This window comes from Papio anubis, chromosome 2 (assembly GCF_008728515.1).
Source record: "Papio anubis isolate 15944 chromosome 2, Panubis1.0, whole genome shotgun sequence".
NCBI classification, from domain to species: domain Eukaryota; kingdom Metazoa; phylum Chordata; class Mammalia; order Primates; family Cercopithecidae; genus Papio; species Papio anubis.
The window spans coordinates 75,847,610-75,874,716 of NC_044977.1; the positions used below are offsets into that span (position 1 = coordinate 75,847,610).

General features: G+C 40.5%; 1 protein-coding gene and 1 long non-coding RNA gene across 3 annotated transcripts in view; one reads left to right on the top strand and one right to left on the bottom strand.

The window, feature by feature from the left end:
• The window catches only part of PRICKLE2 (prickle planar cell polarity protein 2), a 354,301-nt gene that overhangs the window by 12,274 nt on the left and 314,920 nt on the right, over positions 1-27,107 (top strand). The window lies entirely within an intron of this gene.
• LOC103882007 lies at positions 11,614-26,953 on the bottom strand. Its single transcript, XR_001899751.3, has 4 exons — positions 26,903-26,953; positions 25,242-25,351; positions 13,440-13,558; positions 11,614-11,701 (listed from the first exon to the last, which is right to left on the bottom strand). It is a non-coding gene; the product is annotated as an uncharacterized LOC103882007 (long non-coding RNA).

Genomic DNA, 27,107 nt, shown 5'->3' on the forward strand with positions numbered 1-27,107 from the left:
TTCCACCATTCCCTATTGTCTTACACCTGGCCTGCCTTGCTGATTTACATTACTGGTTGGCCACTACAGACATCAGATTTTGTGACTACCGATTTGAAAGAAACCAGTGAGTGAGTGTCATGACTGGAAGGATGAAATGAATGGTGGGGTGGCATAAAGTCACTACCTGGCAGGGGCAGCTGCCCTAAGCAAGTCCTCTTAGCAGCTAAGCCCTCCCTTTCTGGGAGATGCAGTAGAGGAGGAGCAGACACTATTGAGGGCCTGCTGTGTGCTTGGTTTCTTTCAGGAATCACTTCATTTCCTACTCAAAACAGTTTCCTGAGGCATGTCTTTTATCTTCCACTTTTTAAATATGGGGCTGCAGGGAGGTTAGGTAGCATGCACTCATTCACATTGGTCAATAAGTAATGGAATCAGGATTTGAAGTCAGATCTTCGAGGCTGCAGATTACAAGCTCTTGAACCCAGAGAGTGTTTAGCTCTGGCATTTGATTCTTCTGGTCTAAATATAAACCTGTACCTTTGGGAAAACAGTTTTATATTCTCTATGGCCTGGGGATGAGATCTGACTAGTGTCTAAAATAGAACAAAATGTCTGAAGAACCCTGGACTAGTTGGTTTATTTGGGGCAAGATTCTTAAAAGGGAAACTCCTTCAAATTAGAGGTTGTGGGGTTGAGCTTACTGGGGTGTCCAAAAGGTGCCACCTTGAGAAAAATGGAATCGAGTGCAACGTGACTTCCCGTTCCTTAGGAGGCCACTTGCAGTTTTCTAATCAGATCTGACTACATTAAATTGGGCTCCATTCAGCTTGTTAAAAACTTTGGTGTAAATTGGGCTGCCTGGGAGAGCTTGTGTGGGGGGAGGGCAGCTTTAAAAATGTCATTTGCATAATGATTCCTGGAGGAAAACTCTACAAAAGGGATCAGTCAAGGGAGGGAATGTACAGTACCTCCTTTCAGCAGCCAACTACACGTCAACAAGCCTAAAAATAAACAAGATGTTTGTTATCCAGCCTTTGAACCTAGGCTTTTGAATATATGTAGCGACCTTTGGTGTCACATTGGCAAAACAGACACAAGCACATTTGACTGGTGGAAGGCATTTAATGAGCGCATTTTTTGATTTTATGTTTGGTACACTACTTGGTGATGCAGAAACTGCTTTCACAATTCTTAAAAACTGGCTCATTATATGTACCTCTAACACCCAGAGTGGGTTCTCCTACTTTGAGTGCTGAGGAATGAGGCCTCCAGGGGACTTATTAAAAGAATGCAGGTGTTTGCTTTCCTCAACAACGCTATGAAATTACCCCGATAATATAATTTCCCAAAGTCTTTTGTTCCACAATCAGGGACCCAGGGATACTCCCTGTTATTTGCATCCTTGGTGACTCGGCCTTTGAAACTCCTCCAGCAACTTACTGAGTTGTTTGGAAATCACAATGACAAGTTCCTCTCATCTTTATGAAGCCAAAAGTTTGGAGACAATAGATAACTGAGGAAAGTGTTCTTCATTTTTGGGTGCATGTTTGTCGCCACAGAGAAGGACACATTACATATGTTTTCCTGGGTTCTGGGAGGTGGAACTTTTTTTTTTCCTGTTTTTGGTAAAATTTTGGTGGTAACAGCATTTTTTTTTTTCCTGCAAGACTTCCATGTATTTTTAAATTGTTTTTGAGCTTTGAGTTGGTAGGAGGTGCTCCTTACAACCTTTGATTTGCAAACATTTATTCCTTGGTTTAACCCATCCTTGGTTTAACTCATTATGACCGCCATCACTCAACTGACTCGCCACAAACTGGGTAAATACTTACCATACTTACCTTTCTTTAATTATCTTTTTTTTTTTTTAAATCTTTTTTATTAACCTTTCTTAAATGTATGCATAGCTTCCGTTTTATTTCAATGTTTAATGTTAGAAGTATTTTGGGTCTTTATTTAAAAGTTTGGGTTTTTTCCCCCAAAAAATTCAACTTTTCTTTTAGATTCAAGGGGTATATGTGCAGATTTGTTACATGGATATATTGCATGATGCTGAAGTTTGGGGTACGCATGATCCCATCATCCCGGTAGTGGGCATGTACCCAATAGGTAGTTTTTCAGCCCTTGCCCTCCTTTTTCTCCTCTACCCTCTAGTAGTCCTCAGGGTCTCCTTGATAAAAACTTTTTTAAGGCAGGTTTGTTTCTTATTCTAAATTAATTTTGATCAAATTGTTGGATGATAAATATGCAGTTTAGACAGGAAAATGCAGCAAAGTCAAGTGATTTATGAAAAAAACAAGCACAACTTTGTAATCCAATCACCAGTACATTTAGCACTAGTCTGTGATTTCCTTCTAGTCTGTTTTTCTGGAGACTAGAAGTCCAAAATCAAGGTGTCATCAGGGTTGGTTCCCTCTGGCTCTGAGGGAGACGGTTCTGTGCCTCTCTCCGAGCCTCCAGTGGCTGCTGGCAATCCTTGGTGTTCTTGGCTTGTGGATGCATCACTTCTGTGTCTGCCTCCATCATCACATGCCATTCTGCCTGTGTATTCCGTTTCCCTTCCCTTCTCTTATAAGGACCTATCATTGGATTTAGGCCTACCCTAGCCCAGGATGATCTCATCTTAAGATTCTTAATTACATCTGCAAAGATCCTTTTTCCAAATAAGGTCACATTTAGAGGTAGACATATCTTTTGAGAGGGCACCATTTAATCCACCATAATAGTTTTCATAATAAAGCATATGCAGTTTTATATTATTTTTTAAAACTTGTTATACTTTAAGTTCTGGAATACAGGTATAGAATGTGCAGGTTTGTTACCTAGGTATACATGTGCCATGATGGTTTGCTGCACCCATCAACCTTTCATTTAGGTTTGAAGCCCCGCATGCATTAGGCATTTGTGTTCTAAATGTGTTATTTGTAAAACCACTGTGGCAAGAAAGGGCTGACCTTGACTTTGGGGCAACTTAATGAGAAATATGCTGTACTTGACTTTTCGAGGCACAGTTGGATGCTTGCAACAGGAAAGGTTTGTACTGGTTGGTGCAAAAGTAATTACAGCTTTTTGCCATTAAAAGTAATGGCAAAAGCCACAGTTACTTTTTTACCAACCAAATACATGCTACTAATAGTGGATGGAATTCTGTGATGGAATTTGCTGTCTGTATTGATGAGTTCAGCTCCCTGAATCAGTTGACCCTTGGGTCACCCTACAAAGTCCATCCATCTTCTTTTAGCTTTTGCTGGGCCTTGCCAGGGGAGTGTAAAGGAAATGAACTAATAGTGTGTGGACAGTTATTTGTGGGAAGAGCTTTTGACCCTGGGGCCTTTTAATTATTGTCTATGTTATATAATTCATTTTCAAAGGAAAAAATAGGCATCCTTAGAAAAGGAAATTCTTAGCAATTTTAGGAATGGGTCCCAACTCCACAAAATCCTGCCAGAGATTGCTGTCTCTACCCCTTTATTCTCTGTCAACAAAACCAGAAAAAATATGTTAATTGTGCTACCCTACTCTCTGATTTCTTTTAGATCCAATGTGAAAGGATCCACATTAGCAGAGTAAATTATCTGAAACAAAAATAACTTCTGAGTTTATTATCATCATATTGACTAAACATTAAACATTTACAATGTGCCAGGAATATTATATTCTAAGTAATTATTAAAACTGTTTATGAGATGGACACCAATATTCACATTGTTCTCATGAGGAAGGGGATGTTGCAAATTTAAGTGACAGGCATACCTCAGAGATGTTGAGGGTTTGGTTTCAAACCACTGCAGTAAAGGCAATGTTGCAATAAAGCGAGTCACACACATATTTTGGTTTTCCAGTATGGATAAAAGTTATGTTTACACTATGCTGTAGTCTATTAAGTGTGCAATAGCATTATGTCTTAAAAAAACAATGTGCATACCTCAATTTAAAAATATGGCTCGATGCAGTGACTCATGCCTGTAATCCCAGCATTTTGGGAGGCTGAGGCAGGAGGATTACTTGAGCTCAGGAGTTTGAGACCAGCCTGGAAACATGGCAAAACCCTATCTCTACAAAAATACACACACACACACGCACACACACACGAAATTAGCCAGGCGTGATGGCATGCACCTGTAGTCCCAGCTAGTGGGGAGGCTGAGATGGGAAAATCACTGGAGCCTGGGCGGAGGTTGCAGTGAGCCAAGATGGCACCACCCCACTCTAGCCTGGGTAACCAAGTGAGACCCTATCTCCAAGAAATAAAATAAAATAAAAATGTTACTGCTAAAAATGTTAATGATCATTTGTACCTTCAGCAGATTGTAACCTTTTTGCTGGTGGAGGGTCTTGCTTGGGTATTGGTGGCTGCTGACTGATCTGTGTGGTAGTTGCTGAAGGTTGGGGTAGCTGTGACAATTTCTAAAAATAAGACAACAATGAAGTTTGCCACATCAGTTGACTTTTCCTTTTGCAACAGTTTTCCCTGTAGCATGCAATGCTGTTTGATAGCATTTAACCTACAGAATTTCTTTCAAAATTAGAGTCAGTCATCTCTAACCATGCTGCTGCTTTATCAACGGCATTTATGTAATATTCTAAATCCTTTGTTGTCAGTGCAACAATGTTCACAACATCTTCTTTTTTTATTTTTTTATTTTTTTTGAGACGGAGTCTCGCTCTGTCGCCCAGGCTGGAGTGCAGTGGCCAGATCTCAGCTCACTGCAAGCTCCGCCTCCCAGGTTCACGCCATTCTCCTGCCTCAGCCTCCCGCGTAGCTGGGACTACAGGCGCCTGCCACCGCGCCCGGCTAATTTTTTGTATTTTTTAGTAGAGACGGGGTTTCACTGGGTTAGCCAGGATGGTCTCGATCTCCTGACCTCATGATCCGCCCGTCTCGGCCTCCCAAAGTGCTGGGATTACAGGCTTGAGCCACCGTGCCCGGCCACAACATCTTCACAAAGAGTACATTCCATCTCAAGAAACCATTTTTGTTTTTCTTATCTATAATAAGCAAATCCTCATCCATCAAGTTTGATCATGAGATTGCAGCAAATCAGTCACATCTTTAGGTTCCCCTTCTAATTCTATTTCTCTTGGTATTTCTACCACATCTGCAGTTCCTTCCTCCACTGAAGTTTTGAACCCCTCAAAGTCATCTGTGGTTGGAATTAGTTCTTCCAAATTCCTGCTGATGTTGATATTTTGACCTTCTCCCATGAATCACAAATGTTCTTAATGGCATCTAGAATGGTGAATCTTTTCCAGAGGATTTTTAATTCACCTTGCCCAGATCCTTCAGAAGAATCACTATAGCAGCTGTAGTCTTATGAGATATAGTTCTTAAGTAATAGACTTGAAAGTCAAAATGACTCCTTGATCCATGGGCTGCAGAATGCATGCTGTGTTAACAGGCATGGAAACACATTCATCTCCTTGTACATCTTCATCAGAGCTCTTGGGTGACCAGGTGCATTGTCAATAAGCAGTAATATTTTGAAAGGAATCTTTTTTCTTAGCAATTGTTCTCAACAGTGGGCTTAAAATATTCAGTCAACCATGCTGTAAACAGATGTGCTGTCATTCAGGCTTTGTTGTTCTATTTATAGAGCACAGGTAGAATAGCATTCTTTAGAGCCCTAAGATTTTTGGAATGGTCAGTGAGAGTTGGACTCAAAGTCATCAGCTGCATTAGCACCTAACAAGAGAGTCAGCTGGTCCTTTGAAGCTTTGAAGTCAGGCATTGATGTCTCCTCTCCAGTTAGGAAAGTCTTAGATGGCATCTTCTTCCAATAGAAGGCTGTTTCATTTACATTGAAAATCTGTTGTTTTGTGTAGCCACCTTCTTCAATGATCATAGCTAGACCTTCTGGATAATTCGCTGCAGCTTCTCCATCAGGATTTGCTGCTTCACCTTACACTTTAATGTTATAGAGATGGCTTCTTTCTGTAAGCCTTGTGAAGCAACCTCTGCTAGCTTCAAACTTTTCTTCTGCAGCTCTTTCACCTCTCTCAGCCTTCACAGATTTGAAGAGAGTTGGGGCCTTGCCCTGGATTAGGCTTTGGCTTAAAGGAATGTTGTGGCTGGTTTGCTCTTCTATCCAGACCACTCAGCGCTTTCTCTATATCAGCCATAAAGCCGTTTGGCTTTCTCGTCATTTGTGTGTTCCCTGGAGTAGCATTTTAAATTTCTTTTAAGGACTTTTCCGTTGCATTCAAAACTTAGCTCTTTGGCATAAGAGGCCTACTTTTGGTCTATCACGACTTTTGACATTCCTTCCTCACTAAGCTTAATCATTTCTAGCTTTTAATTTAAAGTAAGAGAAGTGCAACCTTCCTTTCACTTGAACACATGGAGGCCACTGGAGGGTTTTTAACTGGCTTAATTTTGATCTTGTTGTGTCTCAGGGAATAGGGAGACCTGAGGAGATGGGAGCGAGATGGGGAATGGCTGGTCTGTGGAGCAGTCAAAACACACACATTTACTAATTATATTTGCCATCTTATATGGGCAGAGTTTGTGGCTCCCCAAAACAACTACAATAGTAACATCAAAGATTACTGGTCACAAATCACCATAACAGATATAATATTAATGAAAAGGTCTGAAAGAGTTCAAGAATTAACAAAATGTGACACAGAGACATGAAGTGAACACATCCTGTTGGAAAAACAGCACTGATAGACTTACTTGACAAAGGGTTGCCCCATAACCTTCAATTTGTGAAAAATGCAGTATTTGCAAAGTGCATAAAGGAAAGTGTGATAAGCTGTGGCATGCCTGTACTTCCCTGTGTCATCTTGGTCACACAGCTAGTTGGTGTTGAAACTAACATTAGATCTTAGGACTCTGACCACAGACTTCCAGCTCATGTAATACACCTGGGTCTGGATGGGTAGTATAGACCCGAAATCAGTGGTTTTTTAACACCTTATTATACACTAGAAGCACTTGGAGGGTTTCTCTCCATCTTCAGAGTTTCCCATTTATTAATTCTTAGTTGGGGCTTAGAATTTGCATTTCCATAAGTTCCCAGGTGTTGCTGCTGGTCCAGGACCACAGTTTGAGAACCACTGGTCCAAACCCGAGCCCAGCCCTCCAAGACTTAACAGTCACATCGGAGAGACCAAATAAACAGATAAACATATATGGCTTAAATGATTAAATGACTGTTCAGTTCAGCAGTCCACAAGCTTTCTTATCACAAAGTCATTTAGATTACAGTTAAACAATAGGTACGTGTTGAAGGCTAGGAGTTTGGGGTGGAAGGAGAGTTTGTCTTGAGCTTTAGTATGTTCTTCACCTCCTCTTCTTCACTATTACTTAGAAACTATGGAGTTTAATAAATGATCTTTAGGATCTTTCATCAGATGGAAAATATAATAGAACCAGCAAAAGTATATGAAAATGACTGAAGATTTATGAGAGATTAATTGTAAAATACAGGGTGAGCCTACAGAAATCAAAATAGTATGGTACTGCATCAGGAATAGAGAGATCCCTGTGACAGCCTAGAGCATCTTCAAAACTAGATCCAAGTCATTATGGGACAATGGTAGATGAGATAGATGATGTTTAAAAGCCCTGGGGAGATGGAAATATAATAATAGACACAGGGGAGTCCTAAAAGGGGGAGGGCTGGATGGCGGAGGATTGAAGAAATATCTGTTGGGTATAATGTTCACTATTCAGGTGACGGACACCTTAGAAGCCCAAACCTCACCGTTGTGCAATATATGCATGTAACAGACCTGCATGTGTGCCTCCTAAACCTATTTTTAAAAAAAAGCCCTGGGGAAAAGGTACAATAAATGGTTGAAGTAATTAAGAGATGAATCAAAAACTTTTAAATAAAAAAAATTGAAACTGTATTATGGATGAATGCCTTTACAAATTTAGTAAGTAAAAGGCATGTCTAAATTTAGATATTTTCTCTTACTTTTTCTTCCCCTTACTCCCTATCCTCTGACCACGCGACCACCTTGCTGTGCCCCAGACAGAATATGTGTAGAATGATGAACTCTGTGTTCTGTGAATGACAGCATCTCTTTTCCTAGAAATTATTTATTTGTTTGTAAAATGGGGTCTTGCTATGTTGCCCAGGCTGGTCTTGAACTCCTGGGCTCAAGCAGTCCTCCCACCTCAGCTGCTCAAAGTGCTGGGATTACAGGCGTGAGCCACTTCGCCTGGCCTTTTCCTAGAAATTATTAAAATAGTAAGCATACTCTCATGTTTTGGTTGAGCTTGTTTCACTTCTGTCAAGAAGATGAAAAGACTTCTTAAGTTTCCTTAGGATTTGGAATTGCCCTTGGGTGTAAACAAGATTGACAGCTGTGATAGTGTAACCCCAAAGAACACAGGAAAATAACTATAAAACAACAACATCTACAACATCAAAAAATCACTTCTATATCTAGAGACCTGGGCATTTGGACACTCAGAGGTACATTTCTGTTTTTCATGTTACAATGACATGAGAGTGGTACTACTGGCAGGTGGTGGGCTGGGTAGTGATAGTAAACATTCTATAATCTGAGACAGAGCCACCAAATAAAGGTAGTCCTGCCTAAATGCCAATGGCAACCTCCCATTCATGGAGATGCATCAGACACTCTTGCCAGCAGCAAATCCCTTTGGGAAGTGCACAGTACACTTCTGGTAGTGGAAACCTACTTAACTTCTGTAGACCTCAGTTTTCCTCATCCATAAATTGAGGGAGATAGACTGTAGAATCAGGAAAGGCCCCATCATCATTAGTACATAGTGATAGTATTGCTGGGCTTTATTGTTGAGATAGCCAACCAAGAAGAAATTGAAGAGAACAGAACTTCTTTACTCAACTCCCTCGATTTCCTGGAGAAACCAGAAAATCTCTGTTCCCTTTGTAAAACATGCAGTTAGTAGGTCCTTCTCCAAAGCTCTCCCTCTTTTGATCCCTCTAGTTGTGTTGTAGAGCTGTATATTTACCAAGGGTGAGTTGTGTTTGTTTTTAAATAGGTGTATGCTGTTATACCTGCTGTTGTAATTACGTAAGTTATCTTTGTAAACCCATGAAATATGAATGTGAAAAGAATTGTTGTTTCTCTGGAAACTCAGCTGAATGCTTGGAAATGTCCCAAAAATGTATGCTAAACAAACAAACAGTTGAATTAGATTTTGAGAAAAACAACTATAAAAGATTAGGGATGAGGCAGAAATTATAAAAGGACCTAGATTTAAAGAGAAAAGAAACAAAACAGTGCCTTTAAGTTCTGAACTGCTCTTTTAAGAGCAATCTTTTAGACTTGGAAATTGAAGAGAATGCATTATATGTGTGTCTTATGCATGAAATGTAAGGTACTCTAATCTGTAAACTCATGGGCAAAAGCTCTTCCCCCACTATAAAATGAATGTATGGTGATATATCTCAGGAAATACATTTAAAATTTAGCATATATATGTATTTTGTGAGTCTTTAATGTGACAGATCTGCTAGTTGTCGCGACATTTGTTGTTTATTTCTTCCTTAGAAATATAACCTTCAAATTATTGTCTGGCACATAACCCGAGAATTAAGACAATATTTCCCAGCCCTCATTGCTCCTAGGGGTTGCCGTTTGACTAGGTTCTAGTCAAAGGAATATAAATGTGAGTGGTATGTACAACTTCTGGGAAGTGCTCTTCGACGGAAACCATGCACCTTTCTTTCCCTGCTTCCTGCCCACAAGAACGTGGATGTGATCATTGGAAGCCCTGTGTTGAGGAAAGCAGAAAAAGATAGGCAGTGCCTGGGTCTCTGATGACCACAGAGGTACCATAATAGCCCTAAACTGCATAACTCCAGACTGTATTTACATGGGAGGGAAGTTAATTTCTATCTTGTATAAGCTGCTATTATTTTCAGTTTTCAATTGTTCACAGCTGAATTTCATCCTAAGTGGATTTTTTTTTTAATTACTGAATACAGATGTTGCTTATATTAGATAAGAAGCTCTATCATACCAGGTACTGCCCAAGGGTCGAGAATTAATTTTGACTACTTCAAAAGATTTGCTAGAACAGTCATTTCTAACAATAGGATACACACTATGTTCTCAATGGTTGAAAATCCAAAATCATTCTTTTCATTTTCAGAGCACTTGCTAAGGGCAAGTGTGCTATTGCAGAATATACTGTTTTGAAGCAGGATGACTTCATTTGAAAAACTTTGACTTTTCATAAGCTACTAGATATAACAGATATTAAAAGGAAGAATTTTTTTCCTACTCAACTTCTTCGTAAATTTGTGTCATTATCTATCGAGGAATAACCTGGAACATTTCAAGAATGTCACCATGTGACGCTGATTTCACCATCTGAGAAAGCACATATGCTGTTTTGGAATGCATTTAGAACTGCTTATTTTAGGATTAAAGGGTATAAAATGAAGGAATATGATTAATCCCTTTGATAGCCCCTATCATTTTACCGGCAGACTAAGCAGAGAGATTGAGTTCACATTACATCTGTGAAGAAGTATGCCACAGTGCTACTGTATGTGAGCGTGGGTGAGGGCTGAAACCCTATAGCCTTTGTACAAACACAAAACGGCATGTGCCTTTTTAACCTCTTAATTAAATCATCATCATCCAAAAAATTTTCTTGCTAGAAAGTCGATCTTGTTGGTTGTGTCCCAGGATAGTTTTGTGTGAAAGTCTTTAAGCTGGAATTATCTTTCTGATGGTTATTACTGACAGCTTTCTCTGATTATCTGAAGAGTGTTAAACTGGTAATAAAAAATGTCTGAGAGAAGTTCGGATGACATTTTGGGGTCAAGTTTTCACAAGTAAGAAGAACACACTGGGAAACTGATTTACAAGAAGTTTAGAGGGAATTGATTCATTCAAGAAAATTTGTTTGCCTACTATGGCCTCATATGCCATGAAATACTGTAATATGGATATCATAAATTTATATATCTAAAGTTAGATGGTCTTTCTTGACATGTATATGTAGTATATATATGTACATATATATTATATATACATATAATATACACTTATGCATACATCTAATATACATTTATATATACATATAATATACACTACTACTTATGCCGGTATAAATATATATGTATGTATGTATGCATATATGTATTAACACATATGCTTTGTTTTTTAAACACAAATGGTGGTACAACCAAATAACTACCCCTCTTTTTGATCTTTAACAATAGATCTTGGAGAGATTTCAATATCAGTATATATAATTTTTTTTTTTCTTTTTGAGACAGAGTCTGCCTCTGTTGCCCAGGCTGGAGTACAGTGGCACAACCTTGGCTCACTGCAACCTTTGCCTCCAGGGTTCAAGCAATTCTTGTGTCTCAGCCTCCAGACTAGCTGGGATTACAGGCATGCACCACCATGTCTGGCTAATTTTTGTATTTTTTGTAAAGACGGAGTTTCACCATGTTAGCCAGGCTGGTCTCAAACTCCTGGCCTCCAGTGATCTGCCTGCCTTGGCCTCCCTATGTATTGGGATTACAGATGTGAGCCACCACACCTGGCCAACATAACTGTTCTTAATTAAAAATTTAAAACATCCATATAATATCCCTTTATATAGCTTTATTATAATTTATTTTTACTGGTTCTCCACTGATGAACATTTAAGATGCTTTAAGGTTTCTGGTGATCACAAATGGGGCTTCAGTATACATTCTTGTCGGTACATCATCATTGCCTCTATGTGTGAAAATATCTGTAGGATAAATTCCTAGAAGTAGAATTATGGAATCAAAGGGTATATGCATTTTAATTAGGTGAATATTACTAAATAGAAAAAAATTGGTTTTCAAAAATGTATAGACCTATCAATTTGGATTACAGTACATGACTGGCTAATTTAAAATGACTAAGCACTTAACTTCAACTAACTTTTTGGAATCTCATTTTGAAATGTTTGTTTTTCTTTTCTTTTTTTTTTAATTGTGAAATTTACATAACTGGAACACTATTTTTTTCATTATTTTCATTTGCCAACTTCACGTTCTTGCAAAACCACTAAATTGGATTTCATCCCTTGTACTTAAGATAGAAACTATTAAATAATTTTATCCTGATAGAGTCTCTATGGAAATAAGACCTAGCATCCTTATCATAGATAGGGACCAATATGCTGTCAATATGTAGCTCTTGGTAATGCCATCAGCTATTGAATTTTGGTGTTAGCAGACTGTGAATCTGTGTTCAATGTGAGTTTGTGTTCTGCCACAAGGTCAGGTGGAATGAGGCAGAAGGCTGGGTGTTAAGGATTTAGGTACTGGTCTGTTTTGCCCCCTCATTTTCTCAACCATCATTGGGTCTTGATTTACACATCTGTAAAAGTCAAGGGGTTAAGTGGATTAGGGAATAAGACTCTTCTCCGTCACTTTTCCCATCACAACCTCCAGAAATGTTTCTTTAAATTAAACCTTGAACCCAGTTTGGAAATCACAGGATAACTGTGCCTGGAAGCATCTGGTTCTCTCCACTCCCACCACAACACTGCTGTAGTCCAAACCTCCACTACTACTTACCTAAACAATTGCCCTCCCCTCCTAAATAGTTCTCTCCACTTCTGCCTTTCTCTTCCTCTAATCCATCCCCCACAAAGCAGTCAGATACAAAGAAATGGTTCTTATGAAATATTGAGCAGATACAAAAATGTTGATAAAATATGTATAAGGCATAAACAATAGTGATATAATGGACACCTCTGAGCCTACCACCTGGCTTTAGGAAAAAGAACCTTGTTATTATCTTTTCTGATTCCATTCTCTTCCCACCTCCCCACCCTCTACAGGAGGTGTACCACTCTCTTGAGTTACACATTTATTGTGTCCTTGCTTTGCTTCATAGCTTTGCCAAAAGTATGTCTCCCTAACGGTATTTTGTTTGGTTCTGCATGTGTTCTTTTGGGACATACATGCACGAGCTTCTCTGGAGCACGTACCTAGGAGTGGATTTGCCAGGCTATGGTGTGTGTACATGTAACTTTACTAGATAAGGATGCATTGTTTTCCAGAAGGTTTATGTTAGTTTATAGTCCCATCGGCAGGGAAGATTCTCTTTGCCTCTCATCCTCACCTGCACTTAATTTTGTCAAATCTCCCTTCAATCCTTTTTATGCATGGTTTTTTTTCTGCCTGGAATGTCCTTTCCCTGTTGATTCCCAGCGCTGGCTGTTTCTCTTCTCATCCTCCAGGTTTCAGATTAAATGCCACTTTCTTGGAACATTTCTCTGACCCATGTCCTCCTTGCCCCAAGACTGTAAGCTCCAGGAGGGCACAGCCCATGTCTGTCTGGTCCACCATTGTATTCCCCAGGGCCTAGAGCTGCACCAGGCACCTGATAGATGCTCAAGACGTAATTGGTGAAATGAGTAAGTGACTGTGAGTCAAGTGCTTTCCAGTATGAAGTCCCCCCGTCCAGTGAAAGGAAAGAAGGAGAAGAGAAAGTTAAAGCAAACTTACTCCATGTTTGCTTCTGGCTTCAAGGCAGTTTCATAATGGAGCTGATATCTGAAGGCATCTTTGAAGGAGTGTAGGTGCTAAGCTACTTTGATGGAACAGATCACTTCCAATGCTGGATACTAATAGTAATGTTTGGATGAAATAAATGAATAAATAGAGCATAAATAAACAGGAGTTGTCGACTTGATTGTCTTCAAAGAAAGAAGGTGAGTGACAATGCTTTTAGGGCATAGAATTAACTTATATTTCAGGCGTCATAATGTGGAAAAACATATGTTGAACCTAGATGGGAGGCCTGGGGACATTTTACTCAAGAGCCCATATTCCCATTGTGGACATCCAAATTTGCTTATGGGTGTTTTTATTTTCCAGCCTGTGCTGGTGGGAAGTGGATTCTTTCAGTCCTTGGCAGGAGCACAATGGCATATTTGAAGCTGGGCAGTACAACTGCAGTATTCGACAGACTGCATGGGGATGCCATACCAGTGTTTGAGGTACCCAGATTTGAGGCAAGGAGGTACCCAGACTGCTGTCATAAAGAATGAAATGTGTTACATAGCCTTTCACAGCAGGCAATTGCGGGATTTGCTCATATATAATTTTATCAAATTGGATGTGGGAGAAAATCGACTGGTACCCAATTTTCCTGTGAAATTCCAGCAACAGTGATGCCATACAGAGGGTATGTAACAGGCTCAGGCTGGAATCTGTTTGCTCATTCACTAGCTCTGTAAACTTGAGCAAGTCACTTAGCTTCTCTGTGCCTCAGTTTTCTCATCTGTAAAATGGGAGTATCAAAACTGAACAGGTTTCTTGTTGGGAAATGGTGGTATAATGAAAGTGAAACACTGACCATAGTATCTAGCACATGAGAAGTTCTCAAATCTTTTTTTTTTTTTTTTTTTTTTTTAAAAGAACTGTTATCCTTATTTAATACATGAGTGGGTAAAGGTTGACTTATCCTTATTTTATACATGAGGAGGTTGACTTACCGGAGTTATATATTTGAAACTGGGCCCAGAACCCAGATAATAAGGACTTATTGCCAGTGTTCTTTCAACCCATTACTTCCCACTGTGAGAATAACTCAGATATCTTAAGCCTCTCTTAATTAAACTCTTTGTGAAGGAGCAGCTCTTTAAAAAGTTGTACAAGTGTTTTTTTGTTGTTTTGTTACATTCTTTAATCACTTATGATTTAAAATGGGGGGATTAAAACTGAGCAATTGGTAGCAGCCTGTAGGTACAGATGATTTTGAAGATGTGATGAAAAGGAAGCAAGAGGTAACAAAAGGTCAGTAGAGCTGTCTGAGCATTAGCCACCAGTCTGCAAGCCGGCGGGGAGAGAGGCTTCTGGGGGCTTTCCGTGGCTTTGCTTGCCCTGCTGACCTGGGTAGAGCCTCTCTAAGCCTTGGCCAGGAGGAAGTGCCTTTTTGTGAAAAATCAGCTTAGTGTGAAAGGACGGGCAGGCTGCCTTGTAATTAGTGACCCAATGAAGCAAAAAAAATCCTTTCTCAGGCTTCTTACCCCCACAGCCAATACACCTCCCCCTTCAGCCCTGATCTTTTCTTGGCATTTTTCTAAAACAGGGTTTCTGAATCTGAGAGTCTACAGATAAAACGCAGAGCACCCCTGAACTCAGATGAGAAACAAAAAATTGTATCTTTGTTTCTACTAATCCCTGTTTAAGCTGTAGCATTTCCCTCAGATATTAAAGAAGACAACAAATCACAGTAATTGCATTAGCAATACCTGTGGTTTTGTCACCAACAAAAACCCTGAATGTTTTTCTATCACACAGAAAAGTTATCTTGAAATATTGTTGGCTGGGCGCGGTGGCTCACGCCTGTAATCCCAGCACTTTGGGAGGCTGAGGCGGGCAGATCATGAGGTCAGGAGATCGAGACCATCCTGGTGAACATGATGAAACCCCATCTCTACTAAAAATACAAAACAAAAAAAATTAGCCGGGTGTGGTGGTGGGCGCCTGTAGTCCCAGCTGCTTGGGAGGCTGAGGCAGGAGAATGGCGTGAGCCTGGGAAGCAGAGGTCGCAGTGAGCCGAGATCGCGCCACTGCACTCCAGCCTGGGTGACAGCGCGAGACTCTGTCTCAAAAAAAGAAAAAAAAGAAATATTGTTTATGCCCATTACCACTTGGAAATTATGGTAGTTATTAGACTTGTGGCTAGATCTTTGTATATCATGTGTTCATAAAATATAACCATGTATACTAAGTTGTATGTATTACCTACATATATGCTGAGTTATATGTTATATGATGTTTTATAATACATATAACTGATATACTACATAACATATACTATATACTAAGTTATAGAGTGTATGTGTATATCCATTTACCCTATATACTAATGTATAAGAAGGACATATATTACTACAACCTATGTTAATTTTTAAAAATAACTTCAACTTTTATTTTAGATTCAGAAGGTGCATGTGCAGGTTTCTTACATGGGTATATTGCCTGATGCTAATATTTGAGGTATGAATGATCCTGTCACCCAGATATTAAGCATGGTACCTAATAAGTAGTTTTTTAGCCCCTGCCTTCCTCCCTTTCTCCCCCTTCCAGTAATCCCCAGTGTCTATTTCTGCCATATTTATGTCCATGAGTACCCAGTATTTAGCTCCCTCTTACAAGTGAGAAGATGCAGTATTTGTTCTTGTTACTGTGTTAATTCACTTAGGATAATGGCCTCCAGCTGCATCTACATTACTGAGAAGGATATGATTTCATTCTTTTTTATGGCTGTGCAGTATTCCATGGTGTATATGTACCACATTTTCCTTATTCAATCCACCATTGATGGGCACCTAGGTGGATTCCAGGTCTTTGCTATTGTGAATAATGTTGCACTGAACATGTGGGTGCAGGTGTCTTGTTGGTAGAATGATTTATTTTCTATGGCATTTAATTGCTGGGTCAAATGGTAGTTCTGTTTTAATTTCTTTGAGAATTCTGCAGACTGCTTTCCACATGGCTGAACTAATTTACATCCCACCAACAGTGTATGTGCACTCCCTTTTCTTCACAGCCTCACCAGCATGTGTTGTTTTTGATTTTTTAAGAATAGCCATTCTGACTGGTGTGAGATGATATCTCATTGTGTTTTTGATTTGCATTTCTCTAATGATTAGTGATGTTGAGTATTTTTTCGTGTATTTGTTGGCTACTAGTATGTCTTCTTTTCAGAAGTGTCTGTTCATGTCTTTTGTCCACTTTTTAATGGGGTTATTTGTTTTTTGCTTGTTGAATTAAGTGTTTGTAGATTCTGGGTATTAGTCCTTTGTTGGATGCATAGTTTAGAATATTTTCTCCCATTCTATAGATTGTCTGTTTACCTTTTGATAGTTTGTTTTGCTGTGCAGAAGCTCTTTAGTTTAATTAAGTCCCACTTGTCAAATTTTGTTTCTGTTGCAATTGCTTTTGAGGACATAGTCATAAATTCTTTCCCAAGGCTGACGTCCAGATGGTGTTTCCTTAGTTTTCTTCTAGGATTATTATAGTTTGAGGTCTTACATTTAAGGTTTTAATCCATCTTGAGTTAAGTTTTCTATATGGTGAAAGGTAAGGGTCCAATTTCATTCTTCTGCATATGGCTAGCCAACGATCCTTACACCATTTATTGATAGGGAGTCCTTTCCCCAATTCCTTATTTTTGTCAGCTTTGTTCAAGATCAGATGGCTGTAGGTGTGTGGCTTTATTTCTGGGTTCTCTATTCTATCTCATTGGTCTATGTGTCTATTTTTGTACCAGTACCGTGCTCTTTGGGTTACTGTAGTCTTTATAGTATACTTTGAAGCTGGGTAATGTGATGCCTCCTGCTTTGTCCTTTTTGCTTAGGATTGCTTTGGCTATTTGACCTCTTTTTTTGGTTCCGTGTGAATTTTAGAATAGTTTTTTTCTAATTCTGTGAAAAATGACGTTGATAGCTTGGTAAGAATAGCATTGATTCTGTAGATTACTCTGGGCAGTATGGCCATTTTAAAGATATTGATTCTTTAAAAAATTCGCCGGGCGTGGTGGTGGGTGCCTGTAGTCTCAGCTATTCGGGAGGCTGAGGCAGGAGAATGGCGTGAACCCGCGAGGCGGAGCTTGCAGTAAGCCAAGATTGCGCCACTGCACTCCAGCCTAGGCGACGAGTGAGACTCCGTCTCAAAAAAAAAAAAAGATATTGATTCTTCTAATCCACGAGCATAGAATGTTTTCCCATTTGTTTATGTCATCTGTAATTTCTTTCAGCAGTATTTTATAGTTCTCCTTGTAGAGATCTTTCACCTGCTTGGTTAGATGTATTCCTAGTTTTGTTTGTGTGTGTGTGTGTGTGTGCATGTGTGTGTGTGTCTGTGTCTGTTGTAAATGAGATTACATTATTTTTTTTGAGACAGAATTTCGTTCTTGTTGCCCAAGCTGGAGTGCAATGGTACGGTCTTGGCTCACTGCAACCTCTGTCTCCTGGGTTCAAATGATTCTCCTGCCTCAGCCTCCCAAGTGACTGGGATTACAGGTGCCCACCACCATGCCTGGCTAATTTTTTTTTGTATTTTTAGTATAGATGGGGTTTCACCATGTTGGCCAGGCCGGGAGTTCGGGATTGCATTCTTGATTGGGCTCTCAGCTTGAACGTTACTGGTGTAGAAATGCTACTGATTTTTGTACCTTGATTTTGTATCCTGAAGCTTCACTGAAATCATTTTTCAGTTCCAGGAGCCTTTTGGTGGAGTCTTTAGGATTTTCTAGGTGTAGAATCATCATCAGTGAAGAGAGATAGATTGACTTCTTTTCTCATTTGGATGCCTTTTATTTCTTTCTTTTCCCTGATTGCTCCAGCCAGGACTTCCGCTACATCAAATTTTTTAAAAAATTGAATAACCATATTTTAATGTAATTGGTTTTCCTTATAATCTGATAATATTTTAATCACTCATTTTACTTTGAGAAAATGTTCCCAGGCTTTACCAGGTGCCCAAAGGCATCTAAGGCTCGGAAAAGATGAAAACACTGAGAGGAGTTCAAGGGTGGGAGGGGGAAGTGGAAGGATGTGGCCTCGGATATTTTTCTTGTTGCCTCTCCTTAGAATTCTGTGAACACAGCTGAACTGATGGTTTTGGGATAGTTTTGGCTTTTCTTTTACATATGTTTTTTATTTTTGTTATTTGTTTTTCATACTTGGCTTTCCACGATTTCTTTTTTTAATTATTTTTATTTTTTTGAGATAGGATCTCACTCTATCAGACAGGCTGGAGTGCAATGGTGCTATCTCGGCTCACTGCAGCCTTGACCTTCCGGGCTCAATCCATCCTCCTGCCTCAGCCTTCCATACTAAAATGCCCAGCTAATTTGTGTATTTTTAGTGGAGACGGGGTTTCACCATGTTATCCAAACTGGTCTTGAACTCCTGAGCTGAAGTGATCTGCCTGCCTTGACCTCCCAAAGTGCTGGGATTACAGGCAGGTTTTGGCTTTTCTCAACCACACTACTGAGTCGTCTTTATTTTTAAATCAAACTTTGCTTTTTACAAAGAAAAGCATTTTGCTAGTCAGAGACTTGTCCTCCTTACTCAAGTGTTTTGTGAAGCGTCTGTTTCTTTTATTGTTTTAGTACAGTCAAAATGAGAATGTCCAGAGGTGAGTTGGAGCTTCTCAAAGGACATTCATGTGTTTCCACCTTTTCCAATAACCAACCCATTCCTCTCGTTCCCTAACCACCACGTAATACACACACGCATGCCCTAAGGATTCCCTTCCTCTTCTGTTCACTGCGTAATGAGCATTTTCTTGCCAATCCTCCTCCTAACCAGTGTTTGAAGACGGGGAGAAGGCAAAACCAGGACATCACCGGAACCCTCCACGAACACCTTCCTCATTAAAACTATTATGTGCCATTTGGAAAGGGGCCAGGCCTGGCATCTCCATTTTTTCCTCCCAGACTGTATAGCTTAGAGCATTTCTTCCCAAGCCCAGTCACTCACGGTCCCCTCCATACCTCTGGCCATGTCTAAGGACCTTTCCTATTGCAGAGAGGAGCTTCTGTGTTATGCTTCTGTTAAGAACTCTGGCTCGGAGCTCAGACTGCATAGGTTTCTAGCCCAGATCTGTTCCTGAGCCCCTGTGTGTTTTGGGGCAAGTTGTTTCACCTCACCAGGCCTCAGCATCAGTTTCCTTATCTACAAAGCAGGAATTGGAATAGTACCTCCCTCAGGTGGTTGCTAGAAAGACTGAGTGAGTCAATACACGAACCATGTTGAGAGCAGTGTGTGGCACATAATAAGCACTCAGCAAGCATTGGCTATCAAAATTAGTGATTGTTGACTTAGCATTTTCTTTAAAACTAGCTGTTAAAATTTTATCAAGATGAGCTTAATTTAGAAAGGAAACTAGTGGATAACAGGAGGGAAAAAAAGACGAGTGTAAGATTAGGCAGGACCATGGTTTCAGGCAGAAAGGGTTGAACTCCAAGGGCAGGAAGTGGGAATTCCTGAGTCAGCTAGAAAAGCTGGGCCTGGGCATAGTGCCTGTGGTGAGAGAGGTGATGGGAGCAAGGAGGGCTGGCAGGGCCTGAGGTGTCTGACTCTACATGGAGATCCGGGATTCGAGGCTGGGGAAAGACAAGCTGGATGAAAGATTAGAGGGGGTAGGGGCAGAAGTTGAGAAACACAGGTTCTATAACTGGGGTGAGGTGCCGAGATAAAGGGTCATGGGAAGAAGAAGACGTAAGTTGAAGCCTAAAGGCAAGCTCTAAGAAAGGACCTGAAGGAATGGGAGGCTGGAAGAGGCAGGGGTGGAGGCTGGAAGAGGCAGGGGTTGAGGTTGAGGGCAGGTGGTGCTTTAAGGCATAGTATTAATATTTGATTAGAGTGTGAGACCTAATGGCATATAATGAAGACTCTTCCAAGGAATGTGCAAGCATGGACATCCTTTTAACCAACTTTGTATTGAAATATAACATAAATAGATAAAAGTACACAAATCATAAGAGTACAAGATGAAAATTTTTCCCCAGATTGAACACTCAGGGCCTGGACCAAGAAACAGCCTCACTACATGGTGTTCCCAACATCGATATGTGTGCCACACGTTGGAAGACACTCAGAAAAATAGATTGGGCAGGCATAATTCCCTTAGTAGGGACTTTGTTTTTATGCTGGAGTCATGAAATTTGGGTGCACATTGTAGCAATGAGGAGGGTTGAATAGCTCTTTCCTCAGTAGTGCCTAGCAATGAGTAAGGACAACTGGCCAAGTGTATGCCCAACATTTCCCCATTAGGCAAAGAAAGAAATAAAAAAACCAAACATAAAAGAAAGGGACGAGAATGAACGTTTGCTGGACCCCTACTTTGTGGCCCCTACTATGGTAGGTGCTTATTAATATGCCTTCCCTTCAGTGCTAACAACAGCTTTATGAGGTAGGTTGCCATTTTACAGAGGGTGAAACTGAGTCTCAGAGTCCCAGTATTGGCTTCACTCACACTGCTGATAAATTACAGAACCTGCATTCAAACCCAGGTCTGTCTGGTCCTTAAAATCTGGGACAAGTTGCTTAACTTTGCTGATCCTTATTGCTTCTCCTGTACATGAAGACAAGGATACCTTCCTCAAAAACATTGTTACGGGATCTAATGCAGAAGGAATGCTATGAGGTTCATGAAGTTTTACAAGGAGTAAATGAGATGATACACATTAATAAGCTTAGAAAAGTATCTGGCACATATTAAACTTTCCCAGAAATGCTGATTACAACACCTGACAAATAGAGGTATTTAATAAATGTTAACTTTTGTTGTCAAGCCCGTAGGCTCAGAGCTTTTTGTTCAATCTCATTATTGAGTGTGTGTCTTTAATGCTATTTGTTAATGGCCACTCCTTGGGGCTAAAACATCTAATTGCACAGGGAATGTTTTTTAATGATGATGCTTGATAAGAATGGAACCTCTTTTTACCCATCGACTCTTTCACCGAACAATTAGTTCACTTTCAGTTTTTGGTTTTTGCCACAGTAGGTATGGATTCCATGAAAAGAGCCCTGCATATTTTGTTTTTTAAAAGTTGTGTGTTTTTTTTCTTGTCTTGATGCTCACAGCTGTCCTAGTTACTTAAAATTAAAAGAAAAAAATGGTATTTGAGAAAGCCATTTTAACATCATCTGTGTAGAAAATGAAAAACTCACAGTAAGATATTCAATTTAAAATACTATGAAAGATTAGCCCTGAAAAATGAAATGTATTCGTCTAAAAAAATTTAAAGGCATATTACTTTCACTTAAACTGAAATAGCAGCAGTGATTTTTAATTAGATTTTTTTTAACACCCAAAGTTCCCAAGCTAGAATAGAAAAAGTCAGGACAGTTTTTGGAGAAAAAGTGATCTAAGTTATATTTTTCTATTTTCTAATCATATTCTTGTTTTTTTTTTTCTCTCTCTCTCTTTCTGCAGTAGCCAACATTCTAAAAATAATCCTGTGTTGGTTTGTAAGCTTCCTCAGTCTGGCCTAGGATGAAATTTTTTTTTTAAGATGTTATCATCGCATTTGGTTTCCAGAGATAATTTACATGGACTTAGAAGAATTCCCCAAGCAAAATCTTGTGAGGTCAACCAGGGCAAATGTTTAACATTTCGGCAACTTGTCTCCATGTTTATTTAGCATTTCTTAGCCTTTGAAGTTTCACATAAATAGTCATGAAGTTATCACAGAGGAAATCAGTGGAGATGGATTGATGTTATTCCCAAATGCAAGTCTAGTACCAGACGCTGGTTGGTATTTTTGAAAGATGGCAGCAGGAGCAGTATTATCTGCATGGTGGAAAGTCCCTCTTCATTGCCTGATGAACTGTGCCGTTAGTGGTTCTCTTGATGGCTAACCTTACTGGACCTTTGATAAACCTTTTGAATTTTTATTTCATCCTGGTGGGATAAAGTATGAATTGAGGCTGGGCACAGTGGCTCACACCTGTAATCCTAGCACTTTGGGAGGCTGAGGCAGGTGGATCAATTGAGGTCAGGAGTTCGAGACCAGCCTGGCCAACATGGTGAAACCCTGTCTCTACTAAAAATACAAAAATTATCTGGGCGTGGTGGTGCACACTTGTAATCCCAGCTACTTGGGAGTCTGAGATGGGAGGATAGCTTAAACTCGGGAGGTGGAGGTTGCAGTGAGCCGATATCATGCCATTTCACTCCAACCTGGGAGACAAAGTGAGTGAGATTCCAGCTAAAAAAAAAAAAAGTATGAATTGAGAAACAGAAAAATTGTATTTCAAACTATACCATTAATTTACCAGTTATGAGTTCCAATGGTTGTGGAGGGGAGGATGTAAGTACCTCCAAAATACTCCCTAAAATACATGGCCATGCCTCAAGGCCACCATCAAGTACCCAAGGAATTCAGAATAGAAAAATATATCAGACTCAATGGACTGGGTAATTGTACTAATTACCTACTTTGCTGTGATGGTAGAGGTTGAATGTTGTGAAACATGTTGTGAGGCAGTTGTATTGCTCTTTATTGAAAGTCATGCCTCAGGCACCAATGTCAGCTCCAGAAAATGATGATCCTGGAGCTCTTGGTGGAAAATACAGCATTGTGAAGGCCTTTGTTGGAATCTGCCCTTTCCCCTGACCCCTTGCCCCCTCTTATAGCCCAGTCTGGAGCAGTGTGAGGCTTGAATCTGTGAGCCGCTTCAGGATAAGAATCCTGGAAATTCAGTGACTGATTCAAGTTTGAAAGATTGAAAGAGAGGAAAAGGTTCTACATTGGGAAGCTGAATGATGCTGAATACCTGAAACAGGAAAGCTAGGAAGAGGAGGAGAGCAGATGTGGGGAGGGGAGAAAGAGTCTAATTTGAATAAGATGGGGTTGACTGGCTTGTAGACATTCTGACTGAGATATTCTGGAGGCATGTCTTAGATTCGTTTAAGAATATGACTAGGGCCTGGGATAAAAATATCAGAGTCCTTAGTGTTTAGGTAGTTGCTATGGTTTGAATGTGTGTCCTGAAAAGCCTGTGTTGGAAACTTAATCCCCAATGCAACAGTGTTGGGAGGTGAGGCCTAACGAGAGGTGATTTGGTCATGAGGGCTCTGCCCTCATGTATGGACTAACGTCATCTCTCAGGAAAGCGTTCTTTGTAAAAGGACAGTTTGGGCCCCCTGTTGCTCATGTGTGCTCCCTCTCCCTCTCTTTCTCCCTGTCTCTTCCTCACCAGATGCCAGTACCTTCATCTTAGACTTCCAAACCTCCAGAGCTGTAAAGAATTAAATTTCTGTCCTTTATCATTACCACCTCAGGTATTCCGTTATTGCACCAAAAACCAGACTAAGACAACAGTTGAGGATTGGTTGTTGAAGCCATGAGAAAAACATTTCCAGGAAAGGGTATAGACACTATACTATAAAATAAAAAGAGTAGTTATTGGCTACAGTGACACAGACCCTTATCTCCTCAAAACAAAGGACAGCTTAAATGACAATTAGTTGTGTGTGTGTGTGTGTGTGTATGTGTTTGTTTTTGAAACAGGGTCTCACCCTGTCACTCAGGCTAGAGTGCAGTGGTGTGACTGCAGCCTCAACTTCCTGGACTCAGGTGATCCTCCCACCTCAGCCTTCCAAGTATGGATAGCTGGGACTACAGGCGTGCACCACCACACCAGGCTAATTTTTGTATTTTTTTGTAGAGACAAGATTTGGCGGTATTGCCCAGGCTGGTCTTGAACTCCTGGGCTCAAGTGATCTACCAGCCTCAGCCTCCCAAAGTGCTAGGATTGCAGGTATGAACCACCTCACCCAGCCAGTTGAGCATTCAGGAGTTGTATGCCAGCTTGATGCCTCCGCTGGAACCCATGCTTCTCTCTCTGCTCATCCATCCTCAGTGTGTCCTCTCATTCTCAAGGGGACAAGATGGTTTCTTTCTGCCCAGCCCCCATTCCCCTAGCCTGCACAATCACTATACTGTGTTTGAGGCAGAGAGAAAGGAGAAAGGAAAGGGAAAAGCAGTGTTTCAATTGAGTCATCTTCCTTTCACGGAGATCCACCCATGACTTCTATATATACCTCACTGGCCAGAATGTGGTCACATGACCATCTGTGTGGGATATTAGGAAATGAAGTTGAGCTAGATTTATTGCCATCCTGAGTATAAAATTAGGGTTCTGTTTAAGGCATTTGGGTCAAAGCAATGAATAAATGAATGAGTGAAACATTAAGCACATGCTTATTGAATGCCACCTGTGTGCACAATATATAGGTGTTCTTCCTCGAGCAGCTTTCTTTTCTTTATTTTGAAGTCTTCTTTCAACTGGATCATGGCCAGCCCTGAATAAAATTATAAACTCTTCATTGAATACTATGGGTCAAGAACTGATCTGTATTACTGCATTATTGCATTTGATCTTCACCTACAACCTTCGGAGGCCGGCACTGCTATATCCATTTTATAGGTGGGGAAACTGAGACACAGAGAGGTTAAGTCACTGGCCTTGTGTCACACAGCTAGTGATACCTATTGTCAATACTCTTTACTTCTTTTTTGGCCCCATATACCCAACCCAACCTCCCACCTTCTACAAAGTCCCTCATTTTTGGTGCCCAATTTTCTTATACCAATTCATTTCCTGAGTTAAAAGAAACTCCTCTCTACTTAAAGGTAAGGTGCTACTCACCCTTTTTATAATAAAAATTACTGCAGATTTATATTTCCTAAGAAAATTTGCATTTTAAGAGGCTCATTTTATATGAGAAATGGTGGATCCAAAGGAGTGCATCTCTAATAGTGGAATTTTCACTTACGTGAAAGTGGGAAGCATTTAGGGGATGTGGATAGAGGGAACCCAGTGAAGAGAAAGCTGGCTCTTTTGGCAAGATTGTGACAGGAGAATTCCCATTGAATCAACCCATCCCTGTGGGAAAGACAGTGAGCGAGAATTAGTAATTTAGATATGTGTTGACACTTTTGTCTGGCATTCTACTCAAGGTGCCTAGCCCCAGTGTGAGCAGGACAGAAAGGACATGACTTTCCACGTTCTAGCTGGTTTCAGTTTTTTAATGCCTCTGGTGGTGTGGGCTTCTTGCCATGCTAAGTGAGATGTTAGTGTTTAAAGATACATATTTTTTTTCATGCACTGTGGCCCTTTAGTGCAAGCCAGCAACTTTCTCTAGTTTTCAACTGAAGCAGTAGTATCTGTTTCAACATTGGAGAAAAACCTGCTGGGATAGACCAGGAGAGGTGGTTATCACTCTCCATAAATGGATCACTCTGGCATAAATGGATCATGAGGAGTATTGATAAAATCAGTTCTGAAATGGATCGTTAAGGGGAATGTTCACTCTACACCAGAGTTTCTGAACCTCAGCACTGTTGACACTTTGAGTCAGATAATTCTTATTGTGGAAGCATTCCTGTGCATTGTAGAACATTTAGCAGCTTCCTGGATCTCTACCCACTAGATGCTGGTTGTGACAACCAAAAATATCTTCAGATGTTGCCACATGTCCCTTGGGGGCAAATTGCCCCTGGTTGATCACTCTGTACTTGATCTTACATTGTGTGCTAACTTTAAAACCTAAGCCCTACCTAAGCTATAGCTCTAGTCCGTATTTATGAGACTCCTGTAAAGCTGCCATAGATGTGGTGATTGGGGCTTACAGAAATACCATGCCTTGACACTGGGGAGGAAGAGACAGGTAGAATCTACCTGTGACATTCCCTTAAAGCATTCATTCATTAAATATTTACTGAGTGCATGTGCAAGGCACTGAACGAAGGACTGGGTGCAGCAGGGGAAGGTGGAGATTTAGTCCCTGCCCTCATGAAGCTTCTACTCCACTTCTTTGTGCTCATGAAGCATCTAATTATAGATTAAATAAATTGCAGCAGGTGCTATAGGGAAGGTCAAGATGGCCTGAGCAAGCTGGTGGGGGAGGGGGGGGCAGAGAAAGGGGGAGTGGGGGGGGGGGGTGAAGGGTGAGCGGGTGGGGGGGGGGGGGGGGGGGGGCATGAGTGTCCCTGGCAGAGGCGACAGCAGGTGCAAAGGCCCTGAAGCAGGAAACCTCTTACCACATTTGATGGGCCAAAAACCAGGGTGGCTGCCTCGTAGGAAACAAGGCAGAGAAAGAGATGAGGTGGAGCAGGATGCCCCCGGACCAGACTGTCATGGATATTAAGGATTTTATCCTAAGAACAGTGGGAAGCTGTTGAATGCTTTTACACAGGGGAGTGACATGATTCGATTTGTGCTTTAGAAAGATCCATCTGTCCCCGTCTAGGTCCAGAAAGTGCAGGTTTCTCTCCAGGCCATGAGAGATTGATTTTGTCCCCTGCTGGGCAACTCTGATATGGAGTCTTTTGAGGTTACCACTACCATTAGTGCCTGTACCCATCCTCCAACCATCCCAATTTTGGAACCTTTTAAAACTTTAAATAAAAGAAGCAATTTCAGTCCGTGTTCTACCTTTGTTCTCCTTCTTTAAACCGTGATTGAAGCTGGGCTTGGATATCTTTGAAACCCCAGAGAAGAAAATGATTTCCATAGCAGCTGTAACCATGGGAAACCTTCAAAATAGCTTCCGTTCCTATATTCCACTCTGCTCCTTTCCCTTCTCTATTGGTTGACTAGAAATGAGGGCTGGCATTTTTGGTCTTCTTTTTGTCCAAAT